Genomic DNA, 19,373 nt, shown 5'->3' with positions numbered 1-19,373 from the left:
TTTATTAATTTTCAAAGTTTTGTTAATATTCTGGAATTTCCTAGTTTAAATTAATTCGAAAATTAAAATACCTAAACTGCTATGGGTACATAGAGAAGTGTACCCAACATCATGCAAAGAGGCTGACACGTGGGGTCCAGTTGACTGGTCAACTAGGACCGTTGACTGGTCAAGGGGTGACTCGGGTCCACTTGTCAGTGACTTGACTTAGTTAGACTTTAATTAACTTAGTTTAATTGGTAGTGGGAGCCACTGGTCATAGGGCTATACAACTAATGAAACTAAACAAAAAAGGAGGGCTAATCCCCAATTAGCCTGGCCGGCCCCAATCGTGGCTGGGAGCACGCACGGCCGCTCCCAAAGGAGCGCCGGCGGCTGATGCCCGATGCACAGAGTGGGGAAAAGCGGGGTGCGGCCCTGGCCAGCAGGCGTAGCGGAAGCGGGCTGTGCGGGGGTGGCTGGGTCATGGCCGGCGGTGACGCAGGAGCACGGCGCATGGCGTGAGCAGCAGGCAGTAGTAGCCACAGGTAGTAGCAGGGCAGCACGGCAGCAAACAGCAACAGCAGTAGCTGAGCAGCAATAGTAGCGCAGCACCATTCAGGAGCAACGGCAGCAATGCGGGCAGCCGTGACGAGCAGGGGGTGGCACGGCTGGGCGCGCGCATGCGCTAGGCGCGGCCGGAGAGGCGAGTAGCGAGGGGGCGCACGCAGATGGCGCGGTCAAGGCAGAGGCGCGCGAGCACGGCTAGGGGCGTGCGCATACGCGGTGAGCACGGACAGAGGTGAGTGGGCACGCGGAGCTCCGGGCGAGCTCAAGGGCAGCGGCTATGGCAAGGATTCTAAGGGAGGAAGAAGGGGACTTGGACGAGGGCCTCACAGCGGTTCTCGATGACGTGCTCGGGAGGCCGAGGGGAGCGCTGAGGGAGGAGATCCAGGGTGGGGCAGCGGCGACCGGACGCGGGGAAGACGCCCGATGGCGAGCGCTCGAGGCGTCCCGGTTCGATTGGAGGCTCGGAGAAGGCGTAGTCGTCCGCGAGAGTCCTCCTAGACATCTCCTCAGGCAACGGGGAGCATGATGGCCGCGGCGACGACGACGAACATGGCGAGCTCAGCTCGGGCGAAATCTAAAATGAGAAAGATAGTGAACGAGGGGGAGAATGGGGATTAGGGTTTGTCCTGGGGGTTGGGTGTGGTCTTATGTTTCTCCAGATGGTCGTGGATGCTCGACATGAGATTAATCGAGCGTGTGGACAGCATGCGCGTGGCCACGACAAGGCTCCTTTATCGTGAGGTGGGAGGAGACTGGAGGTGGGCTGGGTCATGCACTGTAGCACTGGGCCTAAGTGCATAGTGTCTTTCTTCTTTTTCCCTATTCCTTTTCTGTTTTCCATTTGCAGGTACTGTTTTGCATCAATCCTTGAACTAAATGACTTCTGTAAAATGTGGAGCTTTGACATATAAATACTCTACATTATTTAGCACTGCCACATTACATGTGAGGATTATTTGACTCTATCTGAATTTTGTTTAAATATAAATGATTTAATTTGGGGTTGTTTTGCTACTGCCTTAAACATGTTAGAGGTAAATTAATATATAAAATAATATTGGTTTCTGCACGAAAATCCCTAGCAATTATTTGCAAAATCATGAACTATTTAGTTTGCAATTTTGTAGATGCAAAAAATTTGATTTGCAATTTGAATTTGAATTTGACCTTGATTTTTGGACAAGTGGCGATTTGCATAGTAACTATGATGATGTAGCTACCATTAGGGGGAGTTTGCTGTAGCATGATTCTCGGGGTGTTACAATGGTTTAATTCTGTTGATCCTGGTTGTGTGCGTAGTCCCCAGGATATGATTTATTACTTCTCTGCTAAATATTTCCTCGCTCATAAGAAACAAGCTGCCTTAAGGGAAATATATAATTTTGTGCAAATTGAAGAAGAGAGTCTCCCACAAGCTTGAGGGAGGCTTCTCCAATTACTTAATGCTTTGCCTGATCATCCTCTCAAGAAAAATGAAATACTTGATATCTTTTATAATGGACTAACAGATGCTTCCAGAGACCACCGGATAGTTGTGCTAGTTGTGTTTTCAAGGAAAGAACTATTGATCAAGCTGAATTGCTATTGAATAATATGTTGAGTAATGAAAATGATTGGACACTTCCTAAACCAACTCATAAGCCAACTCCGAAGAAAAGGGGTATTCTATTTCTCAGTCCTGAAGATATGCAAGAGGCAAAGAAATCTATGATAGAAAAAGGTATTAAAGCTGAAGATGTTAAGAATTTACCACCTATTGAAGAAATACATGATCTTGATAACCCGACACAGGTAGTAAAGGTAAATTCTCTCTATAGATTTGATGAAGGTGATATTCCTTGCTATAAGTCTGCTAGCCAATGCTTAGATGAGTTTGATAATTTTATTGTTAAACAAGAAAACTTCAATGCTTATGTTGGCAGACAATTGAAATGCAATGCTGATATGCCTGGACACTTGAGTGATTACATGTCTAGAGTTAAAGGTGAACTTAAACTTATGATGGAAGAGAGCAAGTTCATAGGAAAATAATATGATGGAAGATAGACCCGGGGGCCATAGGTTTCACTAGTGGCTTCTCTCAAGAAAGCTAATTCTATGGTGGGTGAACAAATTACCGTCGAGCAATTGATAGAAAAGCTCATAGTTATGAGAATATCTAGGCATGATCAAGTATATAGGCATCATGTCCGTGATAAGTAGACCGAAATGATTCTGCATCTACTACTATTTCTCCACACATCGACCGCTATCTAGCATGCATCTAGAGTATTAAGTTCATAAGAACAGAGTAACGCATTTGGCAAGATGACATGATGTAGAGGGATAAACTCAAGCAATATGATATAAACCCCATTTTTTTATCCTCGATGGGAACAATACAATACGTGCCTTGCTGCCCCTGCTGTCACTGGGAAAGGACACCGCAAGATTGAACCCAAAGCTAAGCACTACTCCCATTGCAAGAAAGATCAATCTTGTAGGCCAAACCAAACTAATAATTCGAAGAGACTTGCAAAGATATTAAATCATGCATAAACGAATTACATCGAATAGACCCACAATTCATCGGATCTTGACAAACACACCGCAAAAAAATTTACATCAAATAGATCTCCAAGAGAATCGAGGAGAACTTTGTATTGAGATCCAAAGAGAGAGAAGAAGCCATCTAGCTAATAACTATGGACCCGAAGGTCTCTGGTAAACTACTCACACATCATCGGAGAGGCTATGGTGTTGATGTAGAAGCCCTCCGTGATCGATTCCCCCTCCGGCCGAGCACCGGAAAAGGCCCCAAGATGGGATCTCACGGGTACAGAAGGTTGCGGTGGTGGAAATAGGGTTTCGTGGTGCTCCTGGATGTTTTCGGGGTATATGGGTATATATTGGAGGAAGAAGTACGTCGGTGGAGCTGCGAGGGGCCCACGAGGGTGGGGGCGCGCCTACCCCCTGGGCGCGCCCTCCTGCCTCCTGCCTCGTGGCATCCTCGCTTCTTTCTTGACGTCCACTCCAAGTCTCCTGGATCATGTTTGTTCCAAAAATAAATCCCGAAGGTTTCATTCCATTTGGATTCCGTTTCATATTCCTTTTCTGCGAAACACTGAAATAGGCAAAAAAACAACAATTTGCACTGGGCCTTTGGTTAATAGGTTAGTCCCAAAAATAATATAAAAAGGTATATTGAAGCCCATTGAACATCCAAAACAGATAATATAATAGCATGGAACAATCAAAAATTGTAGATACGTTGGAGACGTATCAAGCATCCCCAAGCTTAATTCCTGCTCGTCCTCGAGTAGGTAAATGATAAAAACGGAATTTTTGATGTGGAATGCTACCTAGCATAATTCTCAATGTAATTTTCTTTATTGTGGCATGAATGTTCAGATCCGAAAGATTCAAGACAAAAGTTTAATATTTACATAAAAATAATGATACATCAAGCATACTAACAAAGCAATCATGTCTTCTCAAAATAACATGGCCAACGAAAGTTATCCCTACAAAATCATATAGTCTGGCTATGCTCTGTCTTCACCACACAAAGTATTTAAATCATGCACAACCCCGATGACAAGCCAAGCAATTGTTTCATACTTTTGATGTTCTCAAACTTTTTCAATCTTCACGCAATACATGAGCGTGAGCCATGGACATAGCACTATAGGTGGAATAGAATGGTGGTTGTGGAGAAGACAAAAAGGAGAACATAGTCTCACATCAACTAGGCGTATCAATGGGCTATGGAGATGCCCATCAATAGATATCAATGTGAGTGAGTAGGTATTGCCATGCAACGGATGCACTAGAGCTATAAGTGTATGAAAGCTCAACAAAAGAACTAAGTGGGTGTGCATGCAACTCACTTCCCCACGAAGACCTAGCGCATTTTGAGGAAGCCCATCATTGGAATATACAAGCCAAGTTCTATAATGTAAAATTCCCACTAGTATATGAAAGTGACAACATAGGAAACTCTCCATCATGAAGATCATGGTGCTACTTTGAAGCACAAGTGTGGTAAAAGGATAGTAACATTGTCCCTTCTCTCTTTTTCTCTCATATTTTTTTATAGAATTCGTTCGGAGTCTCATCCCGACTTGTGGGGGAATCATACTCTCCATCATCCTTTCCTCACTTGGGACAATGCTCTAATAATGATGATCGTCACACTTTTATTTACTTACAGCTCAAAAATTACAACTCAATACTATAAGAAAATATGACTCTATGTGAATGCCTCCGGCGGTTTACCGGGATGTGCAATGAATCAAGAGTGACATGTATGATCATGCAAAGCAATATGACAATGATGAAGCGTGTCATAACAAACGAAACAGCGGTAAGTTGCATGGCAATATATCTCGGAATGGCTATGGAAATGCCATAATAGGTAGGTATGGTGGCTGTTTTGAGGAAGGTATATGGTGGGTGTATGATACAAGCGAAAGTTGCGTGGTACTAGAGAGACTAGCAATGGTGGAAGGGTGAGAGTGTGTATAATCCATGGACTCAACATTAGTCATAAAGAACTCACGTACTTATTGCAAAAATCTATTAGTTATCGAAATAAAGTACTACGCGCATTCTCCTAGGGAGTAGATTGGTAGGAAAAGACCATCGCTCGTCCCCGACCGACACTCATAAGGAAGACAATCAATAAATAAATCATGGTCCGACTTCATCACATAACGGTTCACCATACGTGCATGCTATGGGAATCACAAACTTTAGAACAAGTATTTCTAAAATTCACAACTACTCAACTAGCATAACCCTAATATCACCATCTTCATATCTCAAAACAATTATCAAGTATCAAACTTCTCATAGTATCCAATGCACTTTTTATGATAGTTTTTATTATACCCATCTTGGATGCCTATCATATTAGGACTAATTTTATAGCCAAAGCAATTTACCATGATGTTCTAAAAGACTCTCAAAATAATATAAGTGAAGCATGAGAGATCAATAATTTCTATAAAATAAAACCACCACCGTGCTCTTAAAGATATAAGTGAAGCACTAGAGCAAAATTATCTAGCTCAAAAGATATAAGTGAACCACATAGAGTATTCTAATAAATTCCGATTCATGTGTGTCTCTCCAAAAGGTGTGTAAAGCAAGGATGATTGTGGTAAACTAAAAATAAAAGACTCAAATCATACAAGACGCTCCAAGCAAAACACATATCATGCGGTGAATAAAAATATAGCCTCAAGTAAAGTTACCGATAGACGAAGACGAAAGAGGGGATGCCTTCCGGGGCATCCCCAAGCTTAGGCTTTTGGTTGTCCTTGAATTTTACCTTGGGGTGCCTTGGGCATCCCCAAGCTTAGGCTCTTGCCACTCTTTATTCCAAAATCCATCAAATCTTTACCCAAAACTTGAAAACCTCACAACACAAAACTCAACAGAAAATATCATGAGCTCCATTAGTATAAGAAAACAAACCACCACTTCAAGGTACTGTAATGAACTCATTCTTTATTTATATTGGTGTTAAACCTACTGTATTCCAACTTCTCTATGGTTCATACCCCCCCCCCCCCGATACTAGCCATAGGTTCATCAAAATAAGCAAACAACACACGAAAAACAGAATCTGTCAAAAACAGAACAATCTGTAGTTATCTGTAGGTTTCAAATACTTCTGTAACCCCAAAAATTATGAATTAAATTGGTGAACCTGAGTAATTTGTCTATTAATCATATGAAAAAAGAATCAACCTAATATCACTCTCCAGTAAAAAATGGCAGCAAATCTTGTGAGTGCTCACTACAAAAAAATACACTTCCGTGATGATACGTGTTTGTCACAGTAGGTCGTGTTTTTGTCATGCATGTACATCCATGAAAAATTTATGACAGAATCAAGATAGTCATACATGTGCTGTCGTAGAAGTGTTCCATGACATTACCAAAATTATCATCACGGAAGTGTCCACTTCCATGACGATAAATCGCGCGTCACAGAAGTGCTTTCGTCAAGGGTGACCGACACGTGGCATCCACCATAACGGAACGCCGTTAAGCTATCAGGTCGGGTTTTGGATCCGATAACCCATTAACAACCTCGACCAATGGGGATTTTCCACGTGTAAAATCATCATTGGCTAGAGGAAACACGTGTCGGCTCATCGTCGGGACAGATGTCATCCACTCACTGGACAGAAGGCGCCTATGATACATCGACACGTGGCACGGCCCAACAAGTTTAAATGGGCCAGTCCAACTAAAGGCCCACGAGATTTTGCGGACCATAATGGGCCGGCCCAGCTAAAGGCCCACGAGATTTTACGGACCATAATGGGCTGGCCCAGCTAAAGGCCCACAAGATTTTGCGGGCCATAATGGGCCGGCCCAGGTAAAGGCCCACAAGATTTTTGTGTGCCGTAATGGGCCGGCCCAGCTAAAGGCCTACAAGATTCTTGCGTATCATAATGGGCCGGCCCGGCTAAAGGCCCATGAGATTTCTCCAACATTAATGGGCCGGCCTAGCTATAGGCCCACAAGAATTTGAGGACCCTAGTAGGCCGGCCCATTAACTGTCTGCCATGTTTTGGGCCAAATGCCGGCCCATATTTGATCCGGTCCATTAATGGCCTGCCATGCTCCGGGCCTAATAGTGGCCCATATGAGATCCGGCCCGTTAAAGGCCTACCACGTTCTAGGCCAAATTACGGCCCAGATCAGGTCCGGCCCTTTAAGAGGCTTCGGGCTCAATTATGGCCCATATCAGATTCGGCCCGTCAAATGGACACTATGCTTTTCGGCCCACTTGCAAAAGGCCCACTTAGTAATTCGGCCTGATATTAGTTTTGCCCTGTTAAGGGCCCGTTTAACATTTCGGACCTATATTAATTTCAACTTCTTAAAAGCCCGTCATGTAGTTGGGCCTAACTATGGCCCGGTTTGCATCCGGCCTGCTCGCAGCCGATATCTGATTGGGCCAAACAAGAACCGAGACAATTTTTTGGCCAGTTAAAAGCCCGTGATTTGATTCGCACAATCATGGGACGGGGTTCATTTCGGGCTGCTGCCGGCCCGTGAGCTTTTCGGCACGTTTCAGGCCCAACCTACATCGTGATTGCATGACGGCCTGATTATGTACCGTAATTTTACGGTTTGGCCGGTTTACTGTGAAGACAGGATATATATACAGTAAAATAACTGCAACATTGTGAATAAGAAAAAACCTAGACTATACAATAAAGAAATTACAGCATATTACATCCACTGGGCATCAAAGTTCGCCACTATGATAATAAAGCACAAGCAGACAGCAGATTACAAACACTGGGCATCAAAGATCGCCACCAGTGTAAATAAACACGCCGCCAAAATAAGATACAAAAACGACAACACTTCAATAGAGTTCAAGAAAGGTTAGCCCTGCTGGGGAGCTGCAGCGCAAGCAGCTGAGCAAGATGATGAGACTGCGCTTGTTCAACACTTATATCTTCCTCACTCTGAAAGATAAACAAGCAGACAGATGACAGGTTTGCACATAAAAGTATCAGTGCTGACAATTCATCACATTTCTTACTAACGAATAAAGTGACACAGTTTAAATTTGCATTAACACAATATGGTATTGTTCAGGTCAAGACATGGCAGGAAATGACATTGTGAAGGAGTTGGCAGCTTCACGACACCACTGGATTACAGATCAAGAACTCATAAGTATCAATGGTTAGTGTGTTGTCAATTTATACCATTTCAAATTGGCAAATAACGAGACGGTTTAAATAATAGTAGAATGATATGACATTGTTCATAGTTAAGACATTGCAGAATATGACATTGTGATGTAGTGGGTAGGTTCACCACACCACTGGATTACAGATGAAGAACAGGAGCATACATGTAGTGCAAAAGAAGATCACTTGCTCTGTATAGTTTAATTTACATGGTATGAAGAAGGAACTTGGTTGTACAACTGAAAACTTAAATTGAGAAAGGACGAACTTTTGTTTATGAACTACATATAATAAACTTTAAACAAGCAATTTGATGCAAACACCAAAAATAAACAGCTGTTGCAGTCATGCCTAACCAAATATATACAACAAAGTTTGAAGGCTTGAGATGGACAAACTTACATTATTGGTGAAGACAGGCTCTATAAAGGCCTTGTCCATGCTGATGGGGGGGGCAATTCAAGAAGTTTACCACAGAATCTTCTTCAAAAGCATTGCCTTTATTCTACATTTTGTTAAGAGTAAATATAGATGCGATAATATTTGAAAAAATGGAGAATGTTTAAGATAAGATGAAGAGTGATGCTACATAACCAAGTAGCTATAAATGTAAGTGCAGCGATACAGGCAAAAGATACAGCCAAGAGCAGTGCACAGCTAAACTTCTTCAGTACCAACCTTGTGGTAAGAGTAAATATAGATCTGATGTGTAGAAAATGGAGGGCAAAGGAAAATAAGATGCAGAGTGATGGTACATGAACAACTACCTGTCATTATAAGTACACTGATAAAGGACATCATGTACTTACAAGAACAATGCAGAGCTAAAAACATTGGCATTGGATATATTCTACACTAATGTAACCATTCATACAGATCAGATAATTTGGAGCGAACAATTGATAAGCAAGCTATCATGCATACTGCTATCACATAATGAACCAGGTATGTATGCAAGTACAGTGATACAGGACAACAGGTACTAACAAGAGCAAAGCAGCGGGCAGAATATTTGTGATTTCATGTCGTTCTTGTCAAACCGGAATTCTTTCGAGCAGATTTCCTGCAAAAAAGATCCGTAAGGCACATGCGGAAAAGTAGAAGTTCAAATTGTCATGTGATTTCATAGACAGTACCTCATCCTGGGAATGAGACCAGTGCATAACAAGGTTTTTCCATTCAATGTCTTCTAAATTTAGCACAGGAGACTTCACCGGAAATTCGTTTATAGACTTGCCATCAAAGTGTGATTTCCTCAGGTAACACCGATACTGCTGCAATGCTTCCTTGAAAAGCACAAGCAAGCTTTGCTCGTCATGACTATCCAAATTGACCCTCGCCTAGTTACAACAATGTAATGTAAATCATTGATGTGTTCAATCAGCAAAAAATAGGAAAATAATAACCATGAATAATAGCACTTACACGTAAGTTGGACAGGAAGATGTGAAAATGGTGTTTTTCTTCACAATAATCTTCCCACAATGGGAATATATGCACGTAGTCCCTAACAACATTGAAAGCATTGTCTTTTAAACTGGGAATAAATGGAATGGGGTTCCAATCTGCAGGAATTGGCCGTCTCTGTAGTTGGGATAGGTCTTCGGCCGGTGGACTTGCTGTACTTTTTGCTGGAGTGGGATTTTTCTGTGGTACAGCTGGTGCTATGGCAAATGAAATCGGTATACCTTTTGCTGGAGTGCAGGTCTTGTGTGGTGGGGCTAGTGGTGTGGCCAGTGAAGTATGGGTACAGTCTGCTGTTGTCGGTCCTACGTTTTGTGTCACTGGTTGTACAGCCAATATAAGTGGGGTGTTGTCTGATTTCTCCGGCACCACCACGTTTTTCAAGGACTTTGCTGGTGCTCCTTCAGGTTCGGCAATCACCCTCTTCCTTTTTGATGTCTGATGCACAAGAACAGCATTTGAGTGGAAAAACATGGTATGATGACAGATGGAATATGTATTGATAATGGATGGGCATGGCATCTCGACATATATGATGAGTAAACTAAGCAGATGGCGATGCAACAAAGTAGAAGAAATGCAAGACAACATATGCAAGATACGCGCAATCAATAAAACCTTGCCAAATTAGAACAGGCACCTTGATGGGTGAACAGGACAGGCCATCTGCCTTTGACTCCTCGAGGTTAGAATAGTCATTAGGATGATATTCCGAACAAGAATCAATAGGTGGGGAGCGTACGAGTTTCATTGCTTCCAGAATGGCACTCAATGCCTTGCTACCAATTTTGTAAGTCATTGCAGTGTTCCACAATATTCTTCTGATGCGCGGATTCTGATATTCACTGTAACTGCGTATAATATCTGAGAACCATGAAAACATAAATAGTTGTGAGATTATCTTTGTAATGCAGATGATATTCTAATATAGGGGCGCCCCTGTAAACACTTGTGTGCTATCACTGGATTCTGATGAGAGAGCTCATGTGTGCTGTAATATGGTGCGTGCATTTATATAATCTGGCACAAGTACACAAAAAATAGGCTCCAGAAGTAAGGATAGCTAGCAGATGATAGGTAAATAATATACTATATAGAGAGTTTATTGCCAAACCATGATAACAAGAGCACACGGCACTAGGCAGATCATAGTGTACATAACAGGGGTACACCATAACCAGGATATATAAATCGGGAAAGTGGAACTGGCTGGAAATTACGGTGTTGTATTGCCGCTAGTAATTGAAAGCCTATCGATCACGTACAAGCCAGCTCTATCAGCTATTGACTGCAAATGTCCCTTCTCCCCTTCCTGAATAGGAACATACTGTGCTTCCCATACAGAACACCGCACGGGCCGCCGGCCGAACCACCGGCCCCACCGCCTGTGTTCCTCCGCCACCCCCGCCCCGCCCCCACCCGCGTCGAGTTTTCTTCGTTCGACGAGGCCCCACCACCGCCCCCACAACCACCATCCCCACCCGAGCCCCTTCGATCGCACCGGCGAACTCCGGTGAGCTCTGAAAAAATCGACTGACCCAATTTTGAAATTTAGTCTACTATGATTTAACTAGTGTCGAATATAAAAGGGGAAAACCATAAGCATTGCGAGTATGGTGTTGAGCGTGCCATGGCGGATCTGAAGGTGCAAACCGGACAAAGGCAACTTCGCAACCAAGACAAGAAATCAGAGTAAAGCAGTGGCGATCTATTTTCTTGCTGCGACAAATAAGTTGAGTAGATACGAAAGAGTATCGCCTCTGGTGCGGTGCCGTGTATGCATCTGCTGAGAATTTGACGGTGCTGTGGTAGCGATGGCTGTCGGTGGCGTGGAAGCAGATCTAGGAGGGTAGACAGTGGCGGCGGGGCGCGGTGGACGAGACGGTCGTAGGAGTGGCGCCGGCAAGGTGGACGACGGCGGGGATGAAGCGAGAGGACGGGATGCAAGGATCCCGGTCCGAAGCCGTGGATGAGAGAGGTCGATCTCTTGTAATGGACGGCGGCGTCGGGGTATCAGCTCTGGCATGTTGGAGGAGGACGGTGGTGGATGGGGTGGCGGACGGCGGCGGATGGAGGAGGGTAGGGTGGAGAGGGTGTTTTGGCGCCCACGGAGTACGAATGGGGAAAAGGGAGGTAGAGAGGAAGGGGGGAACCATGTATTCAGGGCGCGCTTGTCTCAAATGCGAGGAAATTTACAAACTTAGCCCCCGTTTCAAATTTCTACTACATCACAGCAACACTAGTCGGTTGGGGATAGGACGGTAATCTCGCATACACCGAATATTTGCCGACGAGAGTTTGTTTTTGGCGCCCACCGTGTATGAATATGAATCGGGGAGGGAGTCGATTTTGGCCGAGGACACACTGTGTTTTGGCGCCCACCGTGTATGAAGCCGGGTGAGAGGCGGTTACGTCATGTTTGGGTGAAATTACAAACCTACCCCTATCGAAACCTATAGTAATCCAGCATATAGGCTTTGCGTGGCAGGGATAGGCAGTAGTGATTTCCATCTCGCAGATTTTGGTTTCGGGCGGTTACTGCGACTTTCCCCGCTTCGTTCAAATTTTGCAGAGTGCACGTTTACCGTGCCAACTCAATTCGAATCCCGTTTGTATTCTATTTTTTTGGGCGGGATCCATTTTCAATTGGAATTACATTCTATATACATCATTTTTTATATATACTTTCAAAATCACAACACCATTTATACATAAATATGGTTTACAAATGGCATGATCTCAGATTCATAAGGTTGTATCCATCAATTTAGATTTTCAAATATTTGAAACCACTTTATGTTGAAATCCAATGTATGCATTCCTCGCTAACTGTCTCCAATTAATGTGTGTTTCATGCGGGTTTTTTTTACTTCTCAAACATGTATAATGTGTTTCACACACGCAACATATAGTGTAATCCCGTTTAGACATTAATTGCATAAAAACCATGCATTGTTTGTAATTGAAGAATCTATGGATCACCAATATTGATAAACTATATAACATTACACGTGTGCCCAAATTCAAATGAATATGCATGTTTGATACACCAATTTGCGTTATGATATTATTGATGTCGTGATTCCGGTTTAAATATTTGAATCCCCTTTAATCCAGATATTCGTCTCATATAGCTATCACTCATGCTTATATAGGACTATCTCTCTGGACCTATACGCGTTCATCGTCTCTCAGGTATCTCTCATGCTACCTGTATGTCGACAATGATCTTTTATCTTCGTAACACACTGATGGTACTCTCTCCCTCGACCTTCATCGCTCTATCTCTCTCTAAGTATATCTCGCTCCCTGCTATGTGTCTCTAACTATGATTCTCCATGTGGAATCTCTTTCTCTCTCACAAACACAAAACTTTGTCTCCCGGGGTCTCATTTCTCTCTACTATTCCCATGTGTGCCACTCGCACACCCCTCATACAGAGATGTCTTTCGCTCCTTAGATATGAGAACCTACGACTCTTCCTCTTCAATATCTCTTTTTCACACACAAACACAAACTCTATCTCCCAGGGTCTCATATTTCTCCATTGGTCTCTTGTATGTCACTCACACACACCCTCTCTCCCTAGAGATATCTTGCGTTCCCTTGTATGTCTCTCTAGCTATCACTCTCGTTGTGAAATATCTTTCTCTCTTGCAGACACAAAACTCTGTCTCTCTGGATCTCATTTCTCTCTGATATCTGTTTGTATGTGACTCACACGCACCCTCTCTCTATCTCTCTCACACCCACACACATAACCCAGCCTTCTGATCTACTCGACTCCTATCTCTAACGCACACTAGCTAGCATCTTTATCTTTCTATTTATCTGTTTCTCCATCAACCTTCTTTCTCGCCCTCACTCTTGATTCCTATCACGCACACTACATATGTTTCTCTCTACATGCAGTCAAGTGCCCTCTCACACACATATATAACTTCATCCTTTGAACCACCCGACGGTCATCTCCAACATCCAAACTAGCAGATGTCCCTCTAGCTAGCATCTCCATCTCTGTATCTATTTGTAGTTTCTCCGTCAACATTTCTTTCTCGCACGAAGTCTTGCTTCCTATCACCCACACTATATATGTCTCTCCATACATATGCATTTATAGGTTGGTCTCTTTTGCACAATCGTTGCGCCTCACTCCCTCTGCTCGCCATAGATGCATGCTCCAGCCCACGCCACTATCTCTTAAAGACAAAAACACATGCTCAATTGTCGGGACTTCTTCCATGCATTATCACATGCATGCATATTGTCATACCGATCCATCTCTCCCATGCCGTTGATCTTATGACTTATGTCTTCTTTCTTTTATCTCGATCATGCACGCGCGCGCACACACACACATCCCACGTATACATGTATACCTCTCACACATGCACGTTCAAGGTCTCTATGTCTCCATACGTAGTTAATTACCCTCAATCCTAATGCCACATCAAATCGTTCTCCTCTTTTGTGCACATAACTTCCGCCTGGATGGGTAAAACACACACTCACACTTAACAATCTCCTTCTAGCTACCCCCCCCCCCCCGCCTCTCACTCTTCTCATATATCCCCGAAACCAATAAGACCATCCCTTAGTTTAATTCCCGCATACATGCACCATCGATATATCGTAGTATTCCTCGGTGTCTCTCGAAGTCGACTCCTCTCACGCGCACACACCTTCTCTTCCCTCTCTACGGGCATTTTCTCTCTCGCACCCCATCGTTGGTGGCCTCTACCATACACATCACCTCTCTATGATGCAAGCCATGCACACTTAAATTACATCCGCCACAGAGGACCCCGCGACACACACACACACACACGCACCCCCCCAACACACACACTAAGACTCCATCTCTCTCTCTCACACACACACACACACACGCGCGCAAGCACGCCCCCCCCCCCACACACACACTAAGACTCCATCTCTCTCCCTCACACACACACACACAAACTAAGACTCCATATCTCTCTCTCCTCTCTCTCTCTCACACACACACTAAGACTCCATCTCACACACACATGCTCTAGGCGGAGCATTTGTTCCTACCACCCTTCATCCAACCTCACCCGTATGATAAACAATCGCCTTTATTTACTTGCATAACATGGACAAATTCCACTTTACTTTAGTAGTCAGCAAACTTATCATATGTACCCTTATAAAAAAACGAGTTGGTGGTGATGGTGTGCCTGCCATCTTGTAATACAGACCGTATGATCTATATCTGAGGATAGAAAGCAAACTATGGTAATTTTACAAATCATACCCTCACCTCTCCACATCATTATCTCCCGCAACCTCATTGCTCAGCAATTAAAAAAGGAATAAGTCTCTGGAACAATCTAGCATGCATGGTGGCCGCTGTTGCCTGCCGGTGCCGTCCATCCCCATGCCTCCGCCCATTCCGACCACCAGTCACCACCACGCTCCACTCCTCCTCGCCTTATCTCTCATCTTTCATTTTTTCGATGACATTCTCAAGATACCAGTTTTTTGATAAAATTCTTGAGATATCATTAGTTTTTACACATGGGATTACTCCTGCATGGGTCAATCACAACAGGTGTTCTGTAAAAAAATGCATATTGATGTTCCGTGCAATGCACGAGAATCTTGCTTGTAATTATATAACACAAATCACGAGCAGGAAGTGACATTTTTTTGACACAACCACGTTAACATGGCCACGTAAATCACTAGCTAAAGTAAATACCATTATACTTATATCCCGATGCAAAAGGTTGAGTACATGTCCGAAGAGTAGAGTCGCACACACACACTCTGTCTCTCAGAATCTCTCACACACACACACACCAATTACGTGACGCCCACTTAAGCAGACACGTATGTTACAATTTGTGCACCCGTGGGTACACGTGATGATGCGCATTTATTTAAGCCGGAAGGTGAACCCAAATAGTAGCTACATTCTTTCCCCTCCTGCCGCCTCTTCTCTGGTCCCCGTCACCCGGTAGCCATGGGCCCGCCGAAGGTAACAACATACGCCATACTCCCGCCAGAGCGGCGCTTTAATATGGAAATTTTAGTGGTCATGCATGCATCTTTTTGTGCTAGCACTCCTATATAAGGGTTGACCGGTCGCTTCCCGCGGACGTGCGCGGGCGGTGGAAGAGGAAGGAGAAGGGAAGCGGGCTATGGAGTAACGTTTTTTACCACAATTTCTTAGGAAACTGAGTGCAATAATTGAGTAGTTTTGCAAACTACCAGTACTACACCTGAAACGGTTCAAAACCTATACTCCCTTGCCAGCGCACGCTTCTCGCGTGAAACGGTCAGCGTCGCCCTGGAGCGTCAGTGCCGCATTAATGCCCGGCCAGAGCGGAGTCGACCTCTCACTGGCGCCGGCTTTGAAGTGGTGCGACGGCCGAGAGAGCGCCGCTTCCCGGTGCACGCGACTACTCTGCGTCGAGACTGGCCATAGGCCCTGTTTGGATCCATGGGTTAGAGTTAGTTTGAGCTAGTTGGGACTCAAATAGCCCTAAACTATCCAAGCATGAGGGTTTAAATTGGAGCAAGTTGCACCGAACCCACCAAAAAAAATTATCCCACCCAAGAGGTGCCAACTGGAGATAGTTCTCATTGGGACCACTAAAAAATCACTTTTCTCTCTCCATGAAGTGCATTTATTGTCAATCTAACCCTGTCACCCAAACACCTCTTTGGCTATAGTTAGTTCAGGGTTAGTCATGAGTTAGTCTAACCTCTAGCTAAGTTAGAGTATCAAACAGGAGCAGTATAGGACATGCAAGTTGCTCAAAGCATACAGGCAAATTCATACGTGAAAGGATTTTTTTTCTTTTTGAAAACGGAACGTGAAAGGAATTTTTTTTAGAATGCTCTTGGCATGTCGCTAACATGTGATAGTTAACTGACGTCAATATACGGCAGAAACGCCAGCCCGCCGCACTTTGATGGAGACGAGGAGGGAGAAGCGATACAGGCTGCTGGATTACTAGAGATAGGTGTCGCACGGAAGCCAAGAAATATGGTGATAGCGTGGGTTAGCCATGTACTAGTATGATACTACACTGGGCTGCCGTGTTTCGTACTCTTCCAGTCCACTGTGGAGATGATTGGTTAATTTTATATCGCTGAATAATATTAAATATGATGAGTGCAGACGCTCCACCACGAGGTTCCTTGCTCCTTCCCGGTCGTCCGAAATCTATGTTCTTCCACTCTATTTTTTACGTGAGCTTTGTTCATCATTTTGCCAACACGTGAGACATCTGGCATCAAGGTGCACGTGTTATGCAAGGATCATTCCATCTATATGAAGAACACGTGGGACTGGAACTATGAGACGAACATGTACCCAGGAGTGGACGTACGAACCTGAGTAATGTAGCGCAGTAAGTGAAGTAGAAAGGCACAAATGGTATGAACATGCGTGGCATATAGGGTGTGTTTGGTTGTGTTCTCGTCTCAGCATAGTTGTTCCCTCTTCATGCATGCTCAACTCAACACCCCTCTTCATGCATGCTTCTAGTGTATTTTTGCTAAACTAGTGTGGACTCATGCACCCTCCATACACTCTACCAAACACCCAAAAGTAGGTCGAGAAGGGAACTCTTGGGCGGCATTTGTCTCTTACTACGTACTACCACTAAATGTTGTACGTGCAATGCACGGTGATGTTATGGAGTACGTGCCTAAGTACTCTACTACTACTATATTAGTTGGAGGCACATATTAAGTTTTATATTTGTTTACGTGTATGCCCCGAGACCTTCCAACTAGACATGTCTTTGTCTCCAGGTCGCACTTTGTATCGTTTATACCACTAAGTACTACTACGTGTGGTCTCCGACCCAGAAGTGGAAGAAGTGGAGACGCTCTACCACGCTGTTTTTTTACGCTGGGCTCTACCACGCTGTTCATGTCCCACTCCTTTCGCTGACGTGTGGGACATCTAGCACATGCCGTGTTTGGCACCCTTCGTCGTAAGAGTTGAAACACTAGCATTCATCAGAAATAAAAAAATAATTATAAATCGGCAGTGATACTATTTTTTGCGAACCAATCAGCAGAGATACTATACCACGCAGTTTCCTTGCTCCTCGATATCGGAAAGAATACTTCCGTTCGCCAACATGTGGGACATCGACCATCCTGGTCCACTTGCCATGCACGCAGAACTCCAAGGGAGTCACCCAGGTTGTCGCGCCGCAGTAACAATGACTAATGAGCCATCAAATCACAGGCCCACTTCCCACTTTGAAGTTGCTTGGACGAAGGAACCATCATGACTTCGTTGAATTCCGCTTCTTGAAGAAAACTACTGTACCAGCAGTACTGCTAGCCACAGTAGTTACTCCAACAGAGGCCTCCTTTCGTTCATAGGATAGGAATATGAAAATCATAGGAAGTGAGATGACATGCATCTCAATTCCTATAGAGAAAGAGATGCCATTTGATGATTAGGATAGGAATTTTTCCATTTAGTCTAGGCTAATGTACTAGTAATTTGCTCTAAAAACTACAGTAGTAACTAGTAGTACTGGTACATGCTCGTACTCAGACACACACACACACACACACACACTAAATACTAGTACTACTACTTCTCACATGCTGGCCAGACGTCGTCGTTCTCCTTCCCGGCTTTGTCGGCGACACCCCACTGTGCTTGGATCTTCGCCGACCTCTCCGCAGCAGCGCGTGCATCCTTTTCTTTCTTGCGGCGGTGGGCCTCTCTTTTCTTGAGTGCTTTCTGAATTTTCCGCTCCCTCTGTGCGGCTTTGGCCGCCTCTTGCTCTACCGCCCATTCGGCCTTGGCATCTTCAAATTCCTCCCGCATAGTTGTGAGGTCGCGAGCGGCGATGAACTCGGCACGGCGGGATGCCATCGCTTCCCTACCATTTTGTGTGCGGTCATGGGCGGCGAGGAACTCGGCGTGGCGGGATGCCATCGCTGCCTTACCGGTTAGTATGCAGTGCGGTGGCATGAACGACGCTTGGTGAGAGCTCTAGAGTGGAGTGGCCGGACAACCATATAGTGCATTGGTTTGTCAAGAGCTCAAGGACAGAAGACGAAGCAAATTTGGATGCCCCTTCAATCCTGGTCATTTATTACCGAGTAAAATGCATTGGCGGTCATCGAACTTGTCTTGATAGCTCACTTTGATCATTGTATACGAGATATGGTGATTATACAGTCACTGGCTCAGCGTATAGCTCCGTATTTGTCTGGTTGACCAGTTAAACGGTCCGCAGGCGCCTCATCAGCTCATGTTCTTTGTCTATCTACGTGGGCCTACCTGTCAATGGAGAAAGAAATACTGTAAAAAACCAAAATTATGCTAGAGTCCGGACCGCTTCCGGAGCCCGCTCTCACCGCCCTGGCCCCTCAAGACGCTAGCTGCCCGCCGCATGCATGCATAGCAAGTAGTACTCCTTATGTGGAGGAGAGAGAGGCATTGACAAAGTCAAGGAGTGGGCTCTACAAGAGCCCATCTCTACACGTGATCCTAGGTATAAAAAAATATTTCTAAAAAAGGCATAAAAACAATTGTGTCTTAAAAAACAAAGGTAAAAAACATTTGAGAGGAAATAGATAGAGAGAAAGTGAGAAAAAGCTGTAACCTGGGCATTACATGAGGAAGGAGGGAGTGGTGCA

Source organism: Triticum urartu, chromosome 3A (assembly GCF_056163025.1).
Source record: "Triticum urartu cultivar PI428250 chromosome 3A, HENAU_Tu73, whole genome shotgun sequence".
In the NCBI taxonomy this organism is placed as follows: domain Eukaryota; kingdom Viridiplantae; phylum Streptophyta; class Magnoliopsida; order Poales; family Poaceae; genus Triticum; species Triticum urartu.
The sequence above is the reverse complement of the archived record's forward strand: the minus strand, read 5'-3'. Positions refer to the sequence as shown.